Here is a 26,632-nt window from a genome sequence, read left to right as displayed (position 1 = left end):
ATCCTAGCCAGGGGTCCAGAAGGAAATCTGATTCTGTGTCCCATTTTGTAATGAGGATATTTGTAATTCCAAGTAGAATTACATTGTAGAATAGTGATTATGAGATTAAAGAGAATTGAGTGTTCACTAACTACTGTGGTTTGTAGATTCTAGCACCTTTAACTTGTACATAAGGTAACAGGTTAAATCAGGAGCCTAGCAACCATGATTTCATAGTCTTTCTTAACATTTTAGCAGACATTCAATGTATGCTGACCAATGTAAATAAAATCAAAACAAACATGTAAAAATATTACTTATGAAGGTATGTGGCTATGAGAGTTAATTTACTTCATGATTTGTTGTCAATCATATGCATATCCCAAAAGTTGTAAAAAATGAGAAAAATATAATCTATATAGTTTTCTTATTAGTGATGGAGATTTCAAATCAGTGAGGTTGCCACAAAATATTCAGGAACTAGATCAAATACTTGATAAGTGATAAGGAGTTTCTTTTTTTCTTTTTCTTTTTGGAGACATTATCTGAGTTTTCTGGGGTGCTTAAAGGCATGTATGTGCTAAAGTATGAAACAGTTCTATAGGCCAGACCAAATTTGAGTCTTTTTACATACCAGATATCTGGTAAAAATTCATTATTTTTAGTTGGAGAACATTAATAATTCTTATCCCAGCAAATACGAAAATATAACAGTATCAATGCACATTTGAGAGAAGTATTTTAGAAACTTTTAAAGAAAGAAATCAGCTTTTTTTAAAAAGAGAAATTATAAAGCTAGCATCTGGAACTTTCATTTAGTCAGAGTCACTACTTTAAAATGGCTTGGCTTCAGAATATGTAAATCATGTTTGGGATTTGAATGCTGGCTAGCTAAGTTACTTGGGCGAATTTTTAAAAATCTCTAATTTAGTCTTAATCTGCTATGGTGTGTTCTTCTCCATGAGGTTTCAGCTCTCAGATGCTCTTGACATCTAAGGTCTGAGAAACCAAACTTGGTCTAAGGTGAGTATGAGACACATTATTAGCTCATTACAATGTAAATTCTAATCCCATATTGTGTTTAATAATACTATGTCCGGTACCGCTAGTAGATGCCAGAAGTCAGTTTTGGTGCTGTCTTCTATAGTAGGGTGGCTAGAGTTTAGAATCATCGATATTTTACAACACGCTAGAGAAATATTTTCAGTGTTCTTTCTCAAAGGATTGGTAACTGAGGGATATATCAAGTACTCTAATTTGTACATTGTACAATACATTCATGAACTGAAATATTATATTGTGCATCACACATATGTACAAATTTGCCCACCATAAGTAAAATTTAAAAATCACCAATGTAAGAAATAAAACAATATGCTTAATTTACTCTGCAGAGGTAACTTTAATTAAACTATTAGTTATCACATCAGCTTTATTGATTTCCCTGTGAACTCTTCTCTTCTTATTTCTTGAGTTAAGGCCTTTCTTTAATAACTCTTTTCAGTTAAGTGTGAAAATCTGAAATACATCCTTAGAACATCTAGATCTTTCCTCATAATACTCGTGTGATTTCGTTGTTCATCCAAGAAGATAAAGTCCTTTCCCCAAGTAATACAAGGTCATCCAGAGACTCTGCATTTTTTTATAAGCAGTACTCTGTAGTCACAATGACCAGACACACTTGGAAAATAAACCAAATCACCAAACATCATACCTGGAGGAAGAAAATCGAGGACATAAGATACCCCATGTGATTGCTATTTTGAGAATCTGAGACTTTAATTTTATGATTACTAAACTTGAGTGGGAAATTCAACCTCCAGGAAGGCCAAAACTCCAAAATCAGTTCTTTGTTCTCTTCACATAACAGGAATGAGGCATCCTAAAGACTCAGGTGAAGAAAAGAAAAAAAAAAAGACTCAGGGGAAGATATCTCTATTCACCAGAGCTTTGGCGGAGATCACATCCTACTGTGCTATGTCAAGGGAACAAGTGACTTATAAAGAGACATGACTAAAGAAACAAACTATAATTTCAGGTTATCAGAATGGCTGTCAAAAAAAGAAATAATTTCTTAAAACGAATTGGTACTTGAGGGAAAAGTCTTAAAAGGAAATGTTGATCTGTCTGTTATCATTGGGCCAAATGTGAATGACAAATATAAGGAACAAGAACTTTAAAAATATACATATTGGTGTCAAACACCTAAGCAGAGCTTTCACACAATCCAGTGATTAAAAACCAATGAAGTTCTGAAATCAATTCTTTTTTTTCTTTTCTTTTTTTCTTTTTGCTTTTCCAGACAGTGTTTCTCTGTGTAGCATTGGCTGTCCTGGAACTCACTCTGTCTACCAGGCTCACCTCAAACTCACAGAGATCCACCTGCCTCAGTCTCCTAAGTGCTGGGATTAAACACATGTGCTACCACAGTCTGGCCTGAAGTTAATTCCTGTTGCCTTTTTGTTTGTTTGTTTTGTTTTGTTTTTCATTTTTTAATGTATCTAATTTATTAATATTACATCCAGGTTGTTAACTCCATGCTTATATCTTCCTGGTCCCACCCTCTTTTCCTCTTCCTCCCTATTCCCCTCCCCTAGACCTCTGACAGTTAGGGACCCTCCTCCCTGACAATCTGGCCATAGTCTATCAGGTCTCTCAGGATAGCCTTCATCACTTTTCTCTGTGTCCCCATAGGGCCTCCCTGCTAAGGGGAAGTGATCAAATCAGGGGCACCAGAGGTCATGGCAGAGGCAGTCCCTGCTCTTGTCAACTTTTTGTAACTGCTAAGCATGCTTCCATGTTTTTGTACTTTCATTTTATTTTTTTGCATTCCTTTTTTTATTAAATATTTTAAAGTATATATTTATATTATTATACATATACACAATAAACTACCTACACAGAGAAGAACCATGAAACCATTAGGAATTATATAAATGTTAAATTCACAGTATCTTGGCTATTTGTATTTGGCAGCCTTGAAGAAAACATCCAGAAAGTTCTCATGCTTTCTGTTGAGACCAGAAAAGGTATATTCCTTGAGTCATGAGAGGAAACAAACACTGTTGCCCTGGACTCATGAGTAACTGAAGTAAACACATTCTAACAAGTCTAAAACTGATCTTCAAATATGATCAAAGTCTCCTCACCAAAACTTCCTTCCTTCCACATGAAGACCCAATGCTCTTCAAATGAAAATAATAAAGCAAAACCGCTTCCAACATGTAAAACTCACAACATGGAGTAAAAATGCCTAGTCCTTCTTAGAAGCCGGGAACTAGGGGGAAAAAAACCAACTGAGTTACACACTGAACAATATCTATAAGACAGAATGAATAACTTCAAAACAAAACCTGTGACTTAGTGAAGTCACCCCTAGGAGTAAGTGGAAAGAACCAGGGAAAAAACGCTGGATGGACAAATTCATTAGAAGTGGTTGACAGAACATTAGACACTGAGGAAGAAAAGCGAAGACAGTGCAGTGGAAATGATTTAAATTATGACCAAGGAACATATGCATTCCAAAAATAAATACCTTTTCAATGGATGTTTATAGAGAAAAACACGCAGACAAAGGTTTGACTCAAGAAAGAAGGTAGATTTAAAAAACAAGAAGCATCTTGGAACAACAGGAATGTATCTTGCAAATCAGATGTGGTTTGATACCTGAGGAGATGTAGGGAAGAAATACTGAGAATGTGAATTAACTCATTAGCACATAATGGTAAAAGCCCATGTCCTTTGAGCTTAGAATACTAATTACCAGAGCAAAGGGAGATTAAGGGCTAAAAGAGTACATCCTTGCATCTGCAGGCAAAAAAGTGATATATATTTGAGAAAATTCAGAGTGTTAATATCATCTGAAACTTTAAGCTACTAGGTTTCTCTTCCCAAACTCAAAACTTTTTTGCTGTTTATGTAGCACATTCAGAAGAAGTTTTAATAAGACATTTAAATATCTTTTTGAAAATACAAGTCTCCTTAATAATTGGAAGAAGACATTATTTTTTTATCACCTCTTCCCTTTCAGGGCTAGTTAATGAAGTTAACAAGCTAAATAAGTGCTCTGTTCATGCTGTAAGACTTCTAGGTAGACGGGCTTCTTTAAATCTCAATTAACAATTCTTTGCATTTTTTAAACAGAAGAGGTTTCTTGTTTCCTGTTAATTGCAAGATTGACTTTTCCTAGGCTTTAAATTCAAAGTCTTACCTAACAATTACAATAATTGCAATTATATTTCTTACACTTAAAAACCCACAAAACACATTTTGCCTTTTCATGAACATAAATGGCTGGTATTTGGTGAGGTAATAGATCCCTCATCCCAAAATAAGCAAAGGTAGTCACTCGTACCTATAAACCCAGCAGCACAAAGTTTGATGCTTCCATCAGTTGGAAGCCAACTCCAATGACAGACAGGCCTTAACTCTAAGAGTTTTGGACTATCTTCCCATAGGCCCAAGCTTTGGCACCATGGTCCTTGAAAAGACATTATAGATACAGACCATAGCAATACTGAGAAAATTAAGTTGTCAGAGTAATGAACACCAAGCAAATTATGGTAGCCTTGGCATTTAGTGTTAACAGAGATGGAAAACAATGGGAACACTCAGGAAGGCAATGAAGATACATGTAGGGTTCTAGAAAGGAGTGGCTTGTGTTACTCAGTCAGAAAACAAGACCTGTAGTAACCTAGGAAAATAGAAAAGGTTTTTATTAGTGAAGAGGGGCCAAGCATTGTGGAAGAGTGTTTTTTTTACAGTGTGTGCAAGTCCCTGGGTTCCATCTCCTGGACCAGAAGCAAAGGGAGAATGTAATTAATAATTTGTGGATCTACTTAAGGAAATCCATATTTGAATATTGACTCTTTCAAAAAGTGACAGAGTAAAGAAGAGACTATTAGAACAGAGGAAGGGGCTAGAGTGAACGGGGATTTTATATGACCATAATGTATTATATGCATGCATGAAAAATGTCATAATAAAATCAATCATTCTATATAATTAATATAAGATTAAAAATTAAAGACAGGAATACTTTTCAAATGGATTGTAAAACAGTTCAGAGGTCCTACAGTATTTGGGCTTATACAATAAAATTGTTTTTCCATCTACTTACACTAAGCAAAACGTTCTCCAAGTAGGAATTGTTCTCAGAGTAAGCACAAAATTACAGGTGTGATTCTAAGATGCAGTAATAGCACATCTGGAAGATTTAAGAAGGTAGCTAATTAATAAACCCTCTCAGCTAGACAAGATAATATTAGAACAGATGGCTGCCAGCCTCTTTATATGACCTAAGTAGAAAGAAATTAGTTTTGAAGTTTACATGCTCTGTAACTTATAATGGAGACACTTCCTGATAAAATAGCTGTAAATTGAGATTACCATAATTTGAAAATACATTTAATACATATATCCCACCTAACATCAAAGTTTAGCTGCACAGTACACCAAGAATACCAGATACTTAGCCCTTTATGGTGTGACTGATGGGTAGCTGTGGTTCATAGTCATTGACAATTGTGTCCAGTGAGAAATATAAATGTATGTTGCCAGCCTGTCAAAGAGTAAAACTCAATACTTGAAGTATAGATTCTGATAATTGGATATGGCTCTCATACCATCAAAGTACCAAAAATTATATGTCAAGTCATTATAAATTGAAAACTATCCACAACTACCACTAATATAGACTGATTTTCAAATAAAAGTTTAGTTTTCTCTTATAATCTCTTATGGGATAAACTCTTCTCCAAATGGTTAACATCTTCTAGCTCATTTCTGGCCTCATTGTTGTATATTTATTCTCTCTCTCTCTCTCTTTCTCTCTCTCTCTCTCTCTCTCTCTCTCTCTCTCTCTCTCTCTCTCTCTCTGTGTGTGTGTGTGTGTGTGTGTGTGTGTGTGTGTGTTTCTGTGGGGTGTAGTATGTTGTCTTCGTGCATATTTAGAGGCCAGAGAAGGAAACTGAGGTGTCTTGCTCCATTTCTTCCTGCCCTTGCTGACCCTGAAGCTTGGTTGATTGCTAGCAAGCCTGAGGAATCCTGTTTCTGCCTGCCACAGTGCTAGGCACTCAGAGGAAGGATAGCAGGCTACCAAGAAGAGACTTGATATTCTATGAGCATATAAAGAGGGAGGAAGTCCCCCTCAGGCACAGTCATAGGGGAGGGGAATAAGGGGAAAATGGGAGAGAGGTAGGAATGGGAGGATACAAGGGATGAGATAACCATTGAGATGTAACAAGAATAAATTAATAAAAAAAATAAATTAAATTAAAATTTTTTAAAAAATAAAAATAAAAATAGATAAAGGCTGTCTTTTCATATGGATGCTGGGTTCTAAAGTCAGGTCCGCATTCTTGCCTAGCCTGCTCTTTCCCACTGAGCTGTAGTTCCCGCTCCTGTGGTATCATTTTTCTAAATCAATGCTTAAGTTTTGTTCTGATCCCAGGAAGGCTCTTCTTAGTTCTGTTTGATCCTGGTTTTCTTTCTTAAGCTTAATAGCCTGGGGTTAGTTTACTTCTTATGAAGCTACCACCTTTCCCCACATAGCTGCTCATCCAAACTGCATTGTTTTTATTTAACCATTTCATTAGTATGTTAAAGGATGGGTTTCACAGAGCTAATCTCATGCAAGAGTATTATTGTATTTTGCTCATATTCATCCCATTACCATTTCAATGTTTATAAGTGCAACCTTAGAACTTCTACAGTCTGTTTCAAGCAAACTCATGGAACTCAAGCAAACACACACACACACACACACACACTCTAGTCATCTACATTGGAAAATCTCAAACCTGTGGGAGTAGAGATTTCTTAGGAAAAGTGGTATCTTTTCTGAATGACACCTTTCATTTCAGTGGATTCTTGGAAGGTGTAGAAACCTATCGTGTTCCTGAGTTTAACTCTTGACATGAGATCTTACTATTACAATTGTACTGGGGAGAGCACTTGGGTCTCAATATTTTGAGCCTGATATGAACTTGTGTGGATTTATTCTTTACATCAACAGTTATGGGGAGAAAATGAGACATGCTTAAATCCTGCCTATCGATCTCAGAGATACCACACTCACTCTTCCAACAAGGGATGAGGAAGGCAATTAATACCTGTACTCTTAGGGACATCTACATGGAATGTGTGTTTTATGCTTAACTGGAGAAAAGGTCATGATTCCATGTCCTAGAGTCACTATTTTTGCATCATTGATGATTTTTTTTAGATTCCTTCATAAATATATTTAATTTGGTACATGCTTTAAATATCATTTCAACAGACTTCAAAAGGAATTTATGTAAATAATATTTCCTCCATTGGTTCTGATTTGCTGGTTACTGGGTCCGTAGAAGCACAAAACATATTTTAAAATAGAACATTAAATATAAATATGTAAATAAAAAGCCATAAATGTGATGACACAGGAATGTAAAATGCATTCATATTTCCAGATTTAAAAGGCAAATAGGAAGTGATATTTACAACAAAAATTATCACCTTAAATATCCAAAAATGTTCAGATATTTCTAGGGTCATGATATACATCAAAGTAAATAAAGAACATAAATTGGAAATTCATAAAATGTCCACTGCTACTAATCATCTACTATTTTACTTCAATAGTAATAAAAGGAAATGAAAAGACCCTTCCATCCACAAATTAAATATTAACATAAATCACAGTATATTGCCTAGCAAGCCTGGGTGTAACCAGAAAAATATACGGTGATGAGAAAGTAAATTTATGTAAATTTTGACCAAATCAGTAAGTGTCTTATAAGAACACGTGTGTGCCTTCTCCACATTGAACTTTACTTAATCAAAAATAGTGTAAACTGATAAGAATGGCCTATGGTCATGTGGAATGCATGTCTGCGTTGATGGCTCACACCTCTGTGGTGCTCTTTATTCCTTAATGTTTGCAATTCCTTTGTCATAAATACATTCTAGAGCCAGGCAGGCAGCCTCTGAGTACTTGATATTCAAAACCTGCCTGAGATTCGATTAGTTTTATTTACCATCAATCATACTAAATATGTTAATTAGCATTCCTAAACAATTGATGATTATTGGACCACCATGGTGGAGAATAATCTTTTTCATTGTTGAAATATGTTGTTGACATGATGGTGCTGGAAAGAAAGAAGGGGTTGGCTAGAAATAGCACACACGCAACATGGTAAAAAATGCTGGTGAGTCCATGTATGAATTGCTTTTCTGTTGCTTTGATAAAACCCACTGACCAAAAGCAACACAGAGAGAGTTTATTTTTCCTTATGGTTCCAGAGGGATAAGAATTCATCATGTTGAGTAAACATTGCAGTAAGAGACAGGCATGGCTGCAGGAGCAGAATGCTGAGAAGTCACCTCTTCAAATGCAAGCCAAAGCAGAGAGATAGAGCAAACTGGAAATGGGAGGAGGTATCTAATCCCAAAGCCAGCTCCCAAGTGATGTACTTCCTTTTGCAACAGTGCCACCACATGGGAAACAAGTGTTCAAACACATGAGCCTGTGAGGGCTATTTTCCATTCAAACCACTATGAGCTTTATTCTTGAGAATGGTTCTTTGAGTTTGTGAATCTAATCAGTTCATTGTTGAACAACTTTGAACAGTTTCCTGCCTCCCACTAAACTTTGACTTTGTCCTGCCCTAAGAGTGTTGTTGCTTTGGGTGCTAGTACATCTGTCACTCAAAGTTCTATCAAGAATCTTTAATTATATAGTCAGTGCCTTATTAAGCTTACAGTTTTACTATTTTTAAATATGTTATGCTCCTTTATATACAGAATTTAGGTTGGGGTCTTCTATATAATGTCAGAAATGAGCCTTCACCCGTGGTTATTTTTGAATGTCATAGATGTTTATACTGAAGACCATGACTAAGAAGTAGAAGCCAGGGCCATTAGGAAAGCTCATTGAATACAGGCAGAGCCTGACGACCTGGGCTCAGTACCTGGGACCCCATGGCAGCAGGAAAGAATCTACTCCCAATTGTTATCCTCTCACCTCCACACACGCACTGTCGCACATGGACACACACACATACACACCACACACACACAGACACACACCACACACACAGACACATATCACACACATAAACACACACCACACACACCACACCATACACATACACAAACACACACTACACACACAAACACACACCACACACCACGAAAACACGCATTATACACACACACTACACACACAGACACACACCACAAATAAACATACCACACACACAAACACACACCACACACACAAACACACACTGCACACACACCACACACAAACACATACCACACACATACATACACACCACACACACCACACACTACGAACACACACATTACACACATATACCAGAAACACACACAATACACACACACCAAAAACACACCACACAGACACAAACACATACATCACACACACACACTTTTTTGTTTGTTTGTTTGTTTGTTTCAAAGGAGCTTCCAGGTTGGTATAAACTTGCTGCCTATAATCCAGCATTGAGGAGAAAGAGTCAAGAGGATTCCCATAAATTTAATCTACACATGGCAGCAGAGGTGAACCTCCTTCTCAGAAAAAAAGAGAGTAAAGTCAAAATAGGAAATTATTCCAATGAAATAATTCAGAGCTTGTATAAAACTTAATTTAGCATACTTATCAAAGACTTTTTTTTATCAAGACAGAATGCAAACAGTTTACACATTCAAACAATAGAGAGTAATTGAATAATTTGTAGCATATTTTACAAATATAGGAAGCAAGTATTACCTAGAAAACTAGTGATAGGAAGATTTAGATACATTAGGTATAAAAATTGGCATCAAAACAGTAAGGAAGATTTAGATACATTAGGTATAAAAATTGGCATCAAAACAGTAATTATACAATGAAAATATTTTTTTAAATATTAAATTGTACTCTGTGATTAAAGTGTCACTTGTTTGTGATAAAATTGGAAAACCAGTGATTCCCTGATTGTTTCATAATCTCTTCTCTAAGTACCAGGACTTAAAAAAGAGAGGCCCTTGAACCATTTGCATTAAAATAGATGTTTATAAAAATGCTCAAATCTCTGCCCCATCCCAGATTACTCAGATCAATATATGGTTTGGCAGATATCCATTATCCATTGGTAGGAACAAGTTAGCCCAGATGTGTAGGCTTAAAACAACAAACTCTAATTATTTAAATTTGGTGTAGATCTTGGTTCTCAGTACTCCTGAGGGGTTTCCAACTGAGGCTTTCATGAAGTTGAAACCAGGCTACTTTACTGGCCCGTATTTCATTCATCTCAAGATGCTACTGGGACTAGAGAACTGGCTGACAGGCTCTCTGATGTAGCCTTTGGTCAGGAAGCCTCAGGCCATCTCCCTAGGTCATCCATATAATCATGGGGGATCTTCTTTATCTGTGTGTATGTCATGTGGCCTTTCAACAAGCTCCCTGAGTGTTTTCACAGAACAGTAACTGGTGGCAGGGAGAAGAGTCTGAGAGCACCAAATCAAACCACAGTCTCTGTGTAACCTAATATAGGAACTGGTATCCATCATTTCAGGAAATCAATAATAGTAAATCAATAAGTCTAGCCAACCTTTAAGAACAAAAGAATTAAATAAGGACATGACTATCACAAGGCATGGAACACTGACGGGCCATCTCATGAGTCATTTTAACTTGGGCTGAGACCCCAGAGTTTGAAATGCAAAACATTTACTTTCAGTCTCATTTAATAAACCAAAACATCTTTGTTTCTCATCTGAGATAATTCTATTTGCGTGGGGCTAGGGATTTGCTGTTGTTTGTTTGATTTTTTTGAGACAGGGTTTCTCTGTGTAGCCTTGGCAGTCCTAAACTCACTTCATAGACCAGGCTGGCCTTGAACTCATGGTGATCTGCCTGCCTCTGCATCCCAGAGTGCTAAGATTAGAGGCTTGCACCACCACACCCAGCTTGGGTAATTCCTAGTTTTAATTCCCACAAAGACACCCTTTTCATTTCACTGATTTTTCTTTCTTTTTTAACTTCATATTAGTTTAGGAAAGTTTCTCCTTTGTGTAGAGCCGAATGTATGATAATGTTCAACAACAGTATCACAGAGTCTTCATTTTGGAATAAGTGCAAAGCAATGGTGGCATCTGACCAAAAAAAAAAAAAAAGAACTCTTAGTGTAACTGCATGATCTAATTTAATTGAGAAAGGTGGCAGAAGACATACCACAAAATATATGAAGGAATTTTTAACAATATATATTTTAGATGATTATAAATTCAGTTGAATATAAGTTGAAACTCAAAGCATGTGAGCTGATGAGCCTCTCCCTTTAAAGCAAAGACATCTGATCAGGTTAATCGTCATTATTTACAGATTCCATGACTGCAAACTTGCTCACTTGTTCAAAGCTATCTGTAACCCAGAGGTTAATACTTAAACCACTCAGGATGATTCCTCATAGGCACATTGGGTGCTTATGATGTACAGAGAACAAAGCTACAGCCTCCCAAGGCACAGGTTCCTGGCCTAGGTCGAGCAAGGTGTTGCCTCGCCTTCTAGTGTCAGCCCACAGTGCCTGGGAGTTCTCATTTCTTGCAGCACTGCTACCTATTTTAGAATGTTCTTTGAAAATTTTGCAGTTCAAAATGACTCTACACAGACTGTGTTTCCTGGTGTCCCTAAAATAAGGCTGATATGTTTTACACAGAAAATGCAGGCTTTGTTTGGATAATGAGGTCTGTTAAGCAAAGGCCACAGTGCTGCAAACCTGAGTTTAGTGTTCAGGAAACAATAACAAATACTAAACAAAGCATTGACCAGGAGTCTCCAGAAAATAAGACTAGGGATTGTTCAGTTCATAACGGTCCTGTTACCTCAATGACTCTGGAGGTTAACCTCTCTATTTTTGCTGGGTACAATTCATTATGCACAAAAATTTTATGGCATATAATCACCAAGAAAAATGAAAATCAACTATATATACCTTGTCCCAACACAGACTGCTAGTGCTATTGCTTTTGCATTTAACGAATTTAAAAATCTGGAAAAAGAATGGAAGGAGACCAGGTGACTGATTTCAATTGCACTTTATGCCAAAACCCAGTGGGCGTCACATCATGCTTTTGAAAAGAGTCCTGACTGGGACTAGAAGGCTTGTAGTTTACTTTGACTCTGTCTGTCAGTCTGTGTCATAACCTTCATAGTGACGAACTGAACTTTTGTGTGCTAATTACCAATTTCCCGCTATGAGCCATTACTGTTGTCTTGCCCTTGGGTTGAAGCAAGAGCCACCTACTGCAGTGAGATAGGAGGGAGCCCAGAAGGCCTCGCCTGGTGTCTACTTCTCAGTTTTCCTCCCTGTGTTTTCAAAAACGAACAGAAAGCCTTCCTGGCAGAATTCCTTATGAAAACACTATTTTATTCACTTATGATAAAAGTTATTTTTCAAAGCTGCTGTGTGTGTGTGTGTGTGTGTGTGTGTGTGTGTGTGTGTGTGTGTGTGTGTGTAGGGGAGTGCATGTGCCACTTCATTCATGATGATCAATTAAGGGCCCAAATGCATTAGAAAAGCAAATTAATTATAAAACCTAGTTATTTTCATCTGACTTGCCCCAGAGTCTATGTGAGTGTACATGAAGAGCCCAGAGGGAGACTTCAGGAGTCTTTTCTCTACTGTCCTCCATATTGTATTTGGGGCCAGAGTATCTCACATATCCTAAAGTTGGCTAGGTTGGCTGGTCATCAACTCCCAGATATCTGCCTGCTTCCATCCCAATGCCTGCCAAAAAAAAAAAAAAAGTAACATTACAGATAGAGGACCATGCCTAGGATTTTTTTTTTTTTAAGTTTCCCTTGATTTCTCAGCAAGCACATTTACCCACTGAGTTATCTCCACAGCTCTGGATTGCTTTATTCATGTTATTTAGAACACAAAAATTGCGGTTTATGGATTTTTAAAAAAAATTCCCACTGGGTATGAGGAGTCAGCAGAAAATCGACTCAGATCAGATGTGGCCAGAAGAAACATATTCTTGTTCTGTAAAGCTCTCTGTTTTTACCTCTTACGTTAAATTCACACCCAGCACAAGGCGGAGATGTGTGAAGAGAGACAGACCCTCTGCAAGGGTGGGGTGGGACAGAGATCTGCCCTGTTTGGAGTTTTCAGAGCTGTAGCATGCTGAGTGAAACCTGCTGATATATTCCATCCGTGTCTCCAGAAAGTCGGAAGCATTTCAAGTGATGATTTCCCTTAAGAGTTATCAGAACTCGTTCAGATTGGTTTAATGAGTGTAAGAGGTGACCTTGTGTCCAAACAGATACTCCTATAATAAGCTATCAGGAGCTTAAACTGCACATACATGTGCACATATTTTGGAGGGTCCAGGAGGGTTATTCCAACTCTCTGCTGAGGTGCTACTCAGACTAAATGGGTAGGGGCAATTTTCCAGTGTGTTGTAATGATGATTATTTGCAAATGACAGGAGCACCAGTAATTCATTCATGCACTGATACAAAGCTGGGTCTCAGTGCAGTGGTATTGAACTCTCTGCTGGTAGTGTTAATTGATTCGTTTGGAACATTTCCCCCCAGAGAACCCCAATCACAGGTTCTCTGAGCAAGGAACTGACACTTAGCCGGAGGTCCCGGATATGCGGGGGTGGGGGGTGGGGACACATGTGTGAGGATGTTGTCTTCAAAATAAGCCACTTCTATCTCCTGGCAGAGGCTGACTCGCTTAGGAACACTTCCCAATCAGGAGAGCTTCAGTGAGAAGCTTGCTTTCTTGGCAGAGTACCTTTGCTTCTTCCCTGCAGGATGGAAAAAAGGGACTGGATTATGGGGTTTATTTTCAACTGGATGAGGCTTAATGGAAAGATTCCCCTCTGCCCCCACCCCCAGCTTACAGTTAACTGACATCGCAGCAGTCCCAGCAGTCCGACCCAGATCTGTCTCTCCAGATACACACTGCTTTCCTCACTAGATGACCATCTCTGGAGCAGATTCTAAGTCATGGTCATATTGTGCTTCCTTGCACATGCTAGGGCACAATGTCTCACATACAATAGTCACAAAAGAGAACTAAAGGTAAGAAGAAATCAAATATTTAGACTTGAAATTCAGAAACCCAGTTAAGGGAATTTTCTCATACTGTTTGCAAAACTTTGAAAATAATTTCATTTTTAGTCCCATTGGAAGAGCAGCTTGGCAGTCTCTCTTTCCCTTCTCTTTGTATTGTTGTTACTTTGTACCCTGTTTTCTCTGAATATGCTAATAGTGTACCTGTACACAAAGGCATGGTTTTTCCTAATCTAGGCAATTTTTGTTATCAACTTTTACTGAAAATCATATATAAAAATTGTATATATGGATTTGTGTGTGTGTGTGCGTGTGCACGTGCACACATGCTTGTGAAAATTTGTTAAAAATAGACTGTGGACTATTTGGGTGTAAGGAGAAAACAAAGGAGTGGGGGAACATAGTGAGAGGATATATACAACACAATATATTTAGTACATATTTATGAAAATATAATAAATAAAACCACTTATTTTGTATTCTAGTTGAAAATCTAATTTAAAAAATACAAAAGAGACAACAGTATTTTTAAAAAGCAGTGCAGTGAAAGTTATCAGAGTCATGGATGTGTGAGGCAGGTGCATTCAAAAATGACTAGAAACCATTCACCTTTAGTAACTTACCGGGAAAACTACACCACCAAGTTTCCTTTTCTGAAAAATTCCCTTTTAATGAGAGAAGGGGAGAGGCTTAAATCTGTCCCCAATTTTAAGTACTTAGGAAATGAAGACAGGGGCTCTTTCTTCCAGCATTAACTCCAGAAATCTTGAAACACGTGTAGCAGCTGTCCCTCTTTCAGATTTGTTCGTTTTTCAAGAATTGATAACATTAAAAAACAACAATAATAACTCAAACCGGGAGGTTAAATATAAAACAAAATCACTTTATTCAACTAAGGAGGCTGCCTTATGCGTTTAGAGGAGTTGAGCATTTGCTTACTCCAGGAGTTTATAAATAGTTTTCCAGTTAACATCTTTCCCACATAATGGAGATGTCAGGGTAGGTTTGCATGATTGTGTAAAGAAAGGGTCAGAAGTTGTTTATGTAGCTCCAAACTGCTGAGACATGCAGAGGAAGTCTGGGCTTCTGTAAAATCCGCTAGGCGCATTTTTCCCCTGAGGGAGAAAAACTCAGTCTCTCTAGGGGTTGCTGGCAATGGATTCCTGATGAGTTGCCTCTCCGCTGCCTGTCAGATTCGTTTAGCACAGGGACAAGGGGGCTCAGACTTCCTTTCCAGTCTCTATGGCTACCTCGAGATTTGGAGTTGGGGTGAAGGGAGCCATTTCTGCAAGGAAACATACAGTCCTGTGGAATGACCTCAGCACTGTCATTATCTGCTGCACTGTCTTTTGAATAACGAGGCTTTTTAACAGGTCCCCACACACCACAAATTGATCCTTGTCCCTATACTATCGCAAATGTTTCCTCTTCCCTCTCAGCCCCCTCCCCACGCGCATTCCAGCTTAAAAGTATGTTACACCGGTAAAACACCAGGTCTGGTCCATAACACTGTCTGGCCAATGTTCTTGGCTTAAGAACAAGCAATTAAAACCGCCCCCAAAACCACCTCTTTCCACCTTCCAAATTCAGTACTATCGCTCACCCCAAACCCATGCGCAGCGATTCTAAGCCCGGTTATGGTTCCCTGGCCAGGTCACCTTAAAGATCCTCCGGATTCAGAGTGTGCAGAAAGCCAGAGGCAGGTCGTGCCTCCGGGCTCCCCAATAGTAGGGTGGCAAACGAAAGTGCCATCCTCTCCTTGTACCCTTGCACAAACACACTCTCTATGTCCCTCTTCAGGAACAAGACAGAGCTAGTCCTGTCCTGCAATGCTCCCTTTACCAAAGTCCGGCGTGGGTACTGGGGTCGCCTCCCCCAGGGCAAGGCCACGCAGGTGCTACGCCTAGGGGGTGCGCTGCCGCTAATGGCGCACTGAGCATGCCCAGCTCCACTGAGAGCGCTCCCGCCCTCCCCTAGCCTCGCCCCCTCCTTGTGAGTCTTCCACTGCTGGCTGCTACGACTCCGACTGCTGCCTGAACTCCGGTGAGCCGGGTTTTGAGAGCTGCCACAAGCACAAGGAGGGAGGGGAGCGCACAGGAGCCACAGAGCACTAGGTTCATAACCAGGATTGGTCGCAAGTAGGGAGCTTTTGCCACTCCGCCGGGACCCTCGGACGCTAGCCGCGTATCAAGCCCGCTTCTCCTAAGCTCTGTTCTGGGCGCCTCGGGTAAGTCGGGTCAAGCTCAGGAGCGCACTGTCTGTCACCTGCCCACTGGTTTTAGGGCTTGGGGGAAAAAGAGCATGGTCCTTAAGGGCTGGGGATGGACAGATGTGTACCAAGGGGAGTCTCTCTTGCAGAGTTGGCAAGGGGCTGTGGGGAGCTGAAAAAGCTCTACCACGCAAGTGGCAGCCCCCCACCCCCACCCCTCCCTACCCCTGGACGACACTGTCACCTCAAGGCGACCCCTTTTCTCCTTTATTGCTGTGAAGAGAAGTTTGTTGCGCTGCGAGAACGCAACCAAAGGAGGAGCCTATGGCAAAAAAAATGCATCCAGAACCCTAAAAATCAGCGCTTCCAGCTGGGTCACGGGATTGCCCTCTCTGTGCGCTTTCACTCGGGGCGGGGGGCATATTCTTGCTTGGGGTTTCTTCCTGATGTGAATGCTAGGGTTCCTATACCCGCTGCCCAGGTGCAATCCACATTATACACAAGTGAACTTAGGCTGGAATTTGAAGGGACTTGTACATCAGTGCTACACGGAGACTGGGGCTCAGGATAAAGAGAGCCCCCTTTGAAACGCTGGGGTTTGGAGCGCCCACACGGTGCCAGGCTCCCGGCAAAGCACGGTTATTGCTCCACGCTGAAACATGCTGACTAGATCTCTGTTGTTGTGAAAGCCTCAAGGTTTCCCTACTGTTGGTCTTGGGAGCTTGCAGGGACAGTATGTATTTCCAATAACTTCTTGAGAGAGGAGTGTGTTCAGTTTCTTTGGGGAAGGCAAAGACAACCACTCCATCTCCTTTCCGCAAGCAGGAGAGATGGGCATCAGGCTTCCCGCAGATGCCAACCCTTTTGGTCTCAAAAATATTCCTTCATTTCCGCACTTTACATTTCCCTAGTGTATATATTTAACTAAAACTAAAAGGTATGGGCCAGGTGGACATAGGAGGACACAGGCACCTCAGTCTCTTGAACCAAGCAGAATCTGATGCATTGAATGCATTTTGCAGCACAGCTTGGTTTCTGCAAGGAGGCTGCCTAGAGCTTTGGGAGGACAAGGTGGTAGGTTTTGCCCCACCCCCCACCCCCGCCCCTGCACACTAGGTTCCCATGGCAAAGGTTTTTGGAGGTTGTGGCCAGGTTAATCTGTGTGACTGATAATCCTGGGTGTGTGGAGTAAATGCAGAAAGGCAAGCCAGATCTTGGGGGCACGTTGCAGGTTGCAGGATTGTTTGTAAGGCAGTTCCTGTGAGCCCCACTTGCTGAACTTTTTCTAGTTTCCTACAGGAATCAACAAAGGGGAGGGACTTGTTTTCAGAAGAAAGGAGGTTTTTGTTTTGTTTTTTTGTTTTCTTAATTGCGTGGGTATTTTCAGTAATTTATGGTGATGGGAGCTGGGTGTTTCAAGGAACAAATACAACAGAACTGCTTCCTTTGGACACCTACATAAAATAATTTGGAATGTGCTTTCATGTTTTTGCATTTTGAGGTTTATGGGTTTTGCTCATTAGCACAGTAGGAGCACAAGCAGCTGTAGGCTTTCCAGGGCGATCCCTACAGTAACAATTCAAGCTGTGCTGGAGAGCAGGTGTTGCCTGCTGTTATCTAAGCAGATGAAAAAGAGCACCATGTCAGGCTACAGACAAGCCTTGGGTGGTCAAGAGCAAACTCGGATTTCTCTATACATTTGTTCTTGGTACCTTCATCTCGATTTCATTAGGAACAGTGTGGGGATCTCCAGTGAGCTTCAGGCAGTAGGAAACATTGCTAAGTAGCAAAAGTCTAGTTCACTTTGATCAGGAGTTTTGCTACTTTATAAAATTCTACTCACCCCCTCCCTTCACTTAAAAGAAACAAAACAAAACACTGGTTTCAAGTGACTTTAAGTGCCTATCTTGGTGTAATAATAAGTTTCCTTACTACTCAATGTGGAATGTGCTAGGTAGATTGCAAGCTGGGAAATATCTTTTGAATTAGAGGCTGCAACTCTAAGAGAAATCACCTGTTGTTAAAGCTGCCCCTGGAAATTGCAAGAAAGGCAGATTTTACTTGTAGCATGTGAACCCACTTGTAGTTTCTCTGATTTGAGGACTGTCAAGTCAAGGGAGGCAGTTAAGAACCTCCTTCCCTAGTCATTGCATAAGCACCTGATTAGGAGTGATTAAAGAACAAATCTGTCAAATGATGTTGGATGTTTTTTTCTCATCTCGGTATTTTACCCATGTTGCCTTGTTCACAAGTATGGCTTTGCACTTTTCTCCTCTTGTCCCTAAGTCTTTTGTCTGCAAGTTCTTTCAGAAGTTCCACAGGACAACTGTTATCTGCATTATAGGCCTTAAAAAAAACATAAAACAAAATCAAAATTAATTAAGCCTGTCATCTGAAACCACCCTTTTAAAATCCTGACTTATCCAACTTTCTGACATTTCCAACTTTATAATGTATTTTCTCATTTCCTTTGTTATAGTCAAAGTCAGAGGCAATATGCATTAGCTGTAACCTCTCTTTTTATCAGACAAAATTAAAGTTTGTTGTGAACTTGCATTGATAGGATTTTAACTGAATGAATCTATTTCATGTGATAGTCAGGGGCAGCTAATTATTCATTGATGTGGACGGGTCCTTTGTTTCCATTGTTTTGGGTCTATAAAACAACATGTTAAGTCTTTCAAAGGTTCTAGTATTTAGCACTTAAAGTGTTTTCTTTGTCTTTATCCTTTCCCCCTCAGTTTCTTTTATTATTTTCTATGAGAAGAAAATTTAAGCACTAAATCATGAAAACACACTTGTAGTTTGAGGAGATTTATTGATGTGGTACAGTAAAATGCACAGCGCAAGAAGCCTGCATCATGAGGTTGTCAGTTGTCATGTTTTCAGTCTTCTTGGGAATTGTTTGTACCACTGGGGCATCTCTCCTATTAAGAGATCACTTCCAGGTTAGGAATTTCTCTTATCTTCCCCTCTTTATTTTTGACTCTCATTAATTATCTGCGACACAGAAGCCAGTTGCCAAAGTGTTAGGAAGCTTTCTCCTCTAAACTGTTTGCTTGTCAAGAGGCAAGTGCCTAGGGGAAAATATGTAGTTTTAAAGAAGAAGTGTACCAGGGATCAGGAGCGAGCAAGGGAGAAAGCAACACTGCCCACACTGCAATTCTCTGTGCACGGTGGAAAGATAGTTGACCTTGTAGTAGAATCACCTGGGTTCCATATCTGCTTGTAACAGACATTGAATTCATGGGCATGGGATGGGACCCTTCGGGGAGCCTGAGTTTTCTTAGCTTTCAAACTGGAACACTATTCATTTTAAGGTTTTGTCATAGAGGTAAAACATGAGGCAATAAGTAAAGAACTTAACTTGCATTAGATTGCCTAGTTTAAGATCTCTAATAAATGACTCAGAAAAGCATACAGCTTCATATGTAAAATACACTTCTAATTGGTGTCATGTCCCATTATGGGTGATTTTGACAGCAGTTCTGAAAGGTGTGAGTCAGAGACCACCCTTCATAGTCTGTGGTGAAACTGTGCTTATCCCCATGGGATTTTTTTTTTTTTTAGAAGAAAGACTCTGGTTATTAATTTCCCAGGCTGGCAGGTGGGTCGGATCACTTCTGCTTAGGTACATTGGGTAAAACTCAGGTCCCTGTGGGTGTAATTTGCATGCATACAGGAGTCTGGAAGATGTGGTCTACCGACACATGTGATAAGGAAAGCTGTGTTGAGGTGAGCAGCCAGCATTCTCTGACGTTCTGTCATTGTACCTCTTATTTACTTCATGCGTATTTCTTCACCTTCTTCCCCCAATTCCTTGTTTTTTGTTTTTTCAGACAGGGAAAATATTTCTCTAAGCACTTTGTCTTTCTCAATGGCTGTTCTTATGCTTATTGTACAAATGAGGAAATGCTTGCAGAGGTGAACAGAATCATTTTCCATCATAGTTAGTGTAACTATGTACACCATCATAGATGGTGTTAGCATTTGAACCGTAGTCTGAGTTTAGAATTGATCTTTTAAAATTTTGTTTTCAAGCAGGGACACTGTAGTACTATTTGGTTTGGGCTAATATATATATATATATATATATATATATTTACTTATGCCATAGATCACTTTTTCCTCTCACCTATGTGCATATCAGCGTAATTTTAAAAATCCACAAGAATAACAAAAAATACAGTCTGAAGCATATACCATAGAGTTTGATATATAGATGTATCCATGATGCAGAGACCATACTAAAGAGTCCCTCCCTCTCTCTGCAGTGTTCTCTCATTTTAAATAAATCACTAGCACCTGTTACACCAAATGGCCTTTATCTTAAGCTCCCATTTTATCTTACACAAAGGAATCTGGGAGCAATGTTCCTCTTAGTTTCTCTTGAAATATCTTTTCTGGTTGATTCACAGATAGAATAGTCTTCTCCACCTTCATTTAGACCACAATGGTTGTTTTGGTTTATGTTTTCATCTAGTCCACCTGTTAGGGAGAGACTTTCCTCTCACTGACCTGTCCTTTTTTTTTTTTTTTTTTAATTTATTCTTGTTACATCTCAATGGTTATCCCATTCCTTGTATCCTCCCATTCTTCCCTCCCTCCCATTTTCCCCTTATTTCCCTCCCCTATGACTGTTCCTGGAACAGTCACTGACCTGTCTTATATGAGTTGTGTGTTTTTCTTTTATAAACATGTCAGTGGCAGTTGCAGAAAGGTGAGTGGTCAGCATGAAGGTGCCAAGGTTCTTCCCAAAGGATAGTCTACAATAATCTCTGCCTCCTCTTAATTAGTATGAGTTTGTGGATTTTTGACGTTAATGAGAATCTCACCTATTAGCTACCTTTCCCCCAATAGCCTGTATTCATTTCCCCCTGAGGTTCTTCCATCAAGTGTCCTGAGAAATCCACCTTGTCTAAATATATAACTTTTCCTTGCCTCCCTCTCACTTCCATGTTATATATGTGTGAGGGATGTGCATTCTAGACAGTTATTCTGCCGTTGAGCTAAATGGCCAGCTTGTATGTGCACATATTTTTTTTCAAGTTATTATTGTATTTTAATAAAGTTGAAGAAATAGAGGTGATTAAGCATACTGTCTGCTGTCAAATGTCCAACAAACCAAGGTCCACGGGTCCTTGAGGCAAACAGGAACTGATATCATGACAATTATAAATCATTAGTGACTTAGCTCATCGCGGACAGGGCAGTGCAGGGTTCTCTGCAGAGTTCCCGGCTGCCTGCCACTCCTTGGAGGCCATCATGGAACTGGGTTGTGTTTGTCCTCCTCTAAGTTCATAGATTCCGGATCTTCCAGCACCAAAGTTATAGTGCATGCGCAGAGAAATTATCCAGAGAAATCTCAGGAGATTGCTATAGACCAAGCCTGGCAGTGGTTATGAAGATGTCTGTCCATATGCTCACTGGACTGAATTGGGTCACTCTGCTGTAATGGAAGCTGAGAGAAGTCTCGTGGAATGCCCCAGGAGAAAGGGAAGTGGGCCTCAGAAATCACGTCCCTGCCAAGGCAACAGACTTCAAGTGAGTTCCAGTGAGGGTAGAAGCCCATTCCCCACTTCCTGCTCCATATGTGGCGCGGGAGAGTACAGCGCCTTGTCTAATGACCCTGCATCCCTGGTCTCCCTTTAAATTTTGGGTTTATTACTGTCTTGCTCTTAGTGCATGGTGTTAATTGGGACTCCTTCTCAGAAGTTGGAACTCGTGGGTGGAGGTGGCTTGTGGATTAGGAGTTTTCGCTGTTTCTGTGGAGGACCAAAGTTTCCTTCTTAGCGCCCATCTTTCCGCTCATAGCCCCCTGCAGCTCCAGATTTGGGGAATTATTTCATCTGACCTCAACAGGCACCTTCATACTCACGCACATACCCACACCCAGAAGCACAGACACACATAAATAAAGATAATTCTTTAAAAAAAAATTGTACACGCGAGCAAGGCAGGCCAGAAGAACGCTGATTCTCCACCTCCGTACTCATTGGTCCCCACACTGCAAGGAGATTGCCTAGTAAGAATTATGGTAGAGCAGGGGGATCTTTGCTGCTTTGCAAGGTTTCCAGAAGGGCTTCACACCGGCCACCACCTGACCCTTAAGGTAGGAGATCAGATTCTCCTGGAACATTGGCTTGCTGTTGTTGTACCTGCCTTGCTACCAGACAAAGAGAGCCTCTGTTTTCTGGGGAGTCACCATTTGCCCATCAGCATGAAGTCCTCATCAAGGTAGCCTGAGCTCGCAGCGGGGAAACAGCCTTCTTGCACTGTTGTGGCTTATTGTAGCAATATGCCTGAAATGAGAATTTTTAATTATAAACTGCCTTTGGCTTAAGCTGGTTTGAGCTGGACTTTTTTTTTTTTTTTTTTTTTTTTAAATTTGGAGTCAGTCCTTGATTTATGAGATCAATGAGGAAAAAAGAGCAAAGAATTCTAGATAAGGATGGGAGCATTTGTTTGTTTTTGTGCGGTTGGTTTTTGTTTTTGTTTTTTGTTTTTTGTTTTTTTTTCCCTCTGAACTCCTTTGATGTGTTGTTTCTGTTGTGGGTTTAACAGGAGTTCCACTCAATTGTAATAAATCACAGTTGCAGCCAAAAACCATTTGGCATCCTCCTTACCCAGGCACGTATATTTGTCACTACATCATAAACCCAAAGCTCTCATATTTCTCAAAGCTTATTTCTCTGCAAAGACCAATGGCAGAGGCATGCTGACACCACACCCACAAGCCTGCTTCTGGCTTCTGAGTTGAACACTGGCTCCCTTTGTGAGCTATACCCCTCTGAGTGAGTTCACCTGCCTGTCTCCTAGTCTTCTCAGTGTCACCACCTCAGCTTGCTGTCGCCCACTTAAGAGCTTGTTATATGATCCTCCCATACCTCTGTTTACACTGCTTTTCTGTGTGGCTTTACTGTCCCTCTCTGCTCTGTTTAGCACAGGTTGCACAATGCTGGACTCAAATGTCACATTAGGCAGCCTATTTCATCATCAGCACCCTTAATATACTGGCAAGATTTTTGTGCTGCAGTTGGGTGAGCAGCTCTCCTGATTTCCCCCATAACTTTGGGGATCTCAGGATACAATACACTCACTTTTAACACTAGCAAAGCCCCCATGGGATCCAGGACAACTTTGCTTCCCTGCCTACTACTTTGTAACATCCCATATTTCACAAGCACTGTGCACCATGTGAGTTCCATGGAACAATGGGTAATAACCTAAAATCAGAATTATTACCAGTTCCAGATCCATTGTGTAGTAACTCTGAGACTGTGACAAAATTAACTACCCTCAAGAGGCTATAGTTTTTTCATCTATATAATAGTAGAAAATAGATTTTATAGAGTTCATCAAAGTTTCAAAAGATTATGAATTTGAAAGAAATCAAGGACTTTACATGGGAAGGGCTGGGGAGAGAGGAAGGAAGGGAAGTGATGTAATTATATTTTAATATCAAAATAAAACTATCACCATTAAAATATTCAAACATAGCATCAGTCAACATTAATAACTTAAATGAAAGGTGACATCTTAGCTACCTTTGTTATTTGCAGGAGCAAAATGAAATAAAAATGTGAATAACTGAAAAATAAGTAAATTTAACCTCTTATTTCAATGAGGTAGTCCCTGCAGACAAAAGACATTTATGGAAATAATATGTAGTGTTTCATTCAAAGTGCAAATAACACCATGAATAAATTACGCTTAAATTAAAATAGCCTGCTTTGTTGTTGATGACTGGTAGTCACTTTTAAGTATTTCTTATATAAATCCTTCCCGATAGTGCTCCCAGAACATGCCAGGTGTCATGAATACAGTTAAGCTAAGAATACATGTTTATAGAATATTAGTTATGGTTTGAGCCATTTCTGATAAGTCATATAAATAAGACAGGGTGGTTTAAAATGTTTGTGATAGATGTTTTATCTATCATACTTTTAAAGCAAGGATGATTGTGAGATTGTTTAATTTTTAGGTAAGATTTGATATTTTTTCTGTGCTATATTTGGTTTTTTTTTCATGGTTTGGAAATAGAAATTATTTGCTATGTTTAAGAAAGGTCTGCTGTAGGTCATAACCTTTACAATGCCTATATTCATCTAATTTAAAAAAAAACATGGAGAGGTTTTGAGGAAGGGGATTTAGTTTATAAGAAAATGGGAGGTAGGATAGCAGAATCAGTAAGGATTTTTATTCTGGCTGGAAGGTTTTTCTTAAATATACCAAATTTATTCTTATATTAATCTTTTTTTTTTTTGAGACAAGGTTTCTCTCTGTAGCCTTGGCTGTCCTGGACTCGCTTTATAGACCAGGCTGGCCTTGAACTCACAGCAATCCGCCTGCCTCTGCCTCCCGAGTGCTGGTATTAAAGGCATGCGCCACCACGCACCGCTTCTTATATTAATCTTAAAGAACATGGACTGAGGATTTAAATAGTGCTCATGGGCTGAGGAGATGGCTCTGTGCTTATTTGCTGCTCTTCCAGAGGACCTAGGTCCAGTTCCCAGGACCCACATGTCACCTCATAGCTATCTAGTTACTAACTGCAACTCCAGGAAACATCATACCCTCTTTTGGCCCTGTGGGTACACATAATCTAAAGAGATATCTCCTTTTAAAAACTAAGTTGATTAAAATGATGCACATAAAATTGCCTTTGTGACATTATGAACTTTCATTTCTACCTTTAGGCAACTTTTGTATACCAATCCCTGTGCCCTACACACTTCTGTCGGTAGAAGTGTTCACTATTATGTCTTGCTTTGCTTTCAATGTTGTCACAGACATTTTTCAGAAAGGGCAAATATTGCACATGTTTCTGTAACATAATGGGTCCAGTTTGAATGAGGAAGTCAAACAAGGATATATGACATATTTGATAGGCCATGTTCTTTCAGGCTTGATTCTAGGCATGCTGCTATAACTTTGTATTGTCGTCTGTAGTATGGTGACTATTCAACTCTGTAGTGTCCACGTGAGAACTCTGCTGTGTTAGTGAGACACATGCTTATCTACTATCTAGCTGTTTATTCTAGCTTCTGTAGATTCGAGAGTTAGCCTGAAAGTCTGGCTATTCTTTTTGCTGTCATTATAGGCGGGCGATGTACATAGAGAAATAGCAGCAATGTAAGTCACACATCTAACTCCTAGTAAAGGTTACAGCACAGACGTGGCCGTCAAGCATTCCGCGGTGTAAGCAGGCGATTGTGAATAGGGCTTGGTTTCAATATAACCATGTACCTTTGAAAAAATTAATTCCTTTTCCTGTATAAACAGATGAATAACAGAATAAAATGCACTTGTTTTCTCAGCACAAGCTATTGAAACAAAGGCCCTTCTGCATGCTGGGTAAAACTTCAGTCTCTGAGTCAGTTCCACATCCCTCTTTGTGCTCTTTATTTTGAGGCGGGATCTCAATGAGCCGCTCAGGCCTCAGGCTAATCTGGAACTCACTGTGTAGCCTGAACACAGATTCTCGAACTAGAATCTGCCTTCCTAAGTAGCTCAGATCATAGGACTATGGCATCAGGCCCAGCTACAGTTCACTTCTTTTTAAACAATTTTATTTATATTTATATTTATATTTTTTATATGTGTGTGTGTGTGTGTGTGTGTTGTAGGTATGTGTGGATGTGTTAAGGAACATGTGAGAAAGCCAGAGGACATCATCTTTGGGGATTTGTTTTTATTTCAATGTTATATGTTCTGGGTATGATACTCAAGTCTCCAGCCTTGTTTAGTAAGTACCTTTACCTACAGAGGCGTCTCAGTGTCCCCTCGAGTTTGCCGCCTGATAATACAAGAAAGGGAGTGGGTTGCTAGAAGAACTTTTAATTAGGTTGATGAGCTTGAATTTCATGCCCGGCTGCTGGCCAGCTGAATGGTTTCAGACATGTGGTAACCGCTCCCAAAGCAATTCTTGTTTTTTTTTTTTTTTTAATTGTTCACATATTCATATTTGTTGTGACATTAAGCATATATACATTACAGAGACACTGAAAACAGCCCATCAAACGTGCATACAACTTTCATGCTTGTGTTGGAGCACAGCACAGCCAGTCAAGTGCTTGGTAATGACCTAAGTTTGGATTTTTCAGGAACCAATGAAAAAAACTGAAACTGGGGCAACATACAGGTACAGCTTTAGAACTAGGGAGTCAGCGATAGCAGTAGCCCTGGGTTTTACCAGCTAGTGTAGCCAATTAATGAACTCTGTTTTCAGTGAGTTATTAATTATGTCTCAACAAATTACATAGGGAAAAACTGAGAAATATACTGAAAATGGACCCCTGTTGTCCACATGCATATGCACACATGTATCCAGATGGGACGTGCTCAGTGATCATAATACATAAGGT

General features: G+C 39.6%; 1 protein-coding gene across 4 annotated transcripts in view; it reads left to right on the top strand.

Moving 5' to 3' along the window:
- Window positions 1-16,072: 16,072 nt before the first annotated feature.
- Window positions 16,073-26,632, top strand: part of LOC311588645 (contactin-4) — a 980,815-nt gene continuing 970,255 nt past the window's right edge. For all 4 annotated transcript variants that reach the window (XM_084766525.1, XM_084766531.1, XM_084766522.1 and 1 more), the window contains exon 1: window positions 16,073-16,283. The gene's annotated coding sequence lies outside the window, so the exon portion shown is untranslated. The remainder of the gene's footprint in view (window positions 16,284-26,632) is intronic.

Source organism: Acomys minous, assembly GCF_964271855.1.
Source record: "Acomys minous genome assembly, chromosome: 17".
NCBI lineage: Eukaryota > Metazoa > Chordata > Mammalia > Rodentia > Muridae > Acomys > Acomys minous.
Note: the sequence above shows the minus strand (reverse complement) of the source record. Positions and strands in the feature narration are given on the sequence as shown.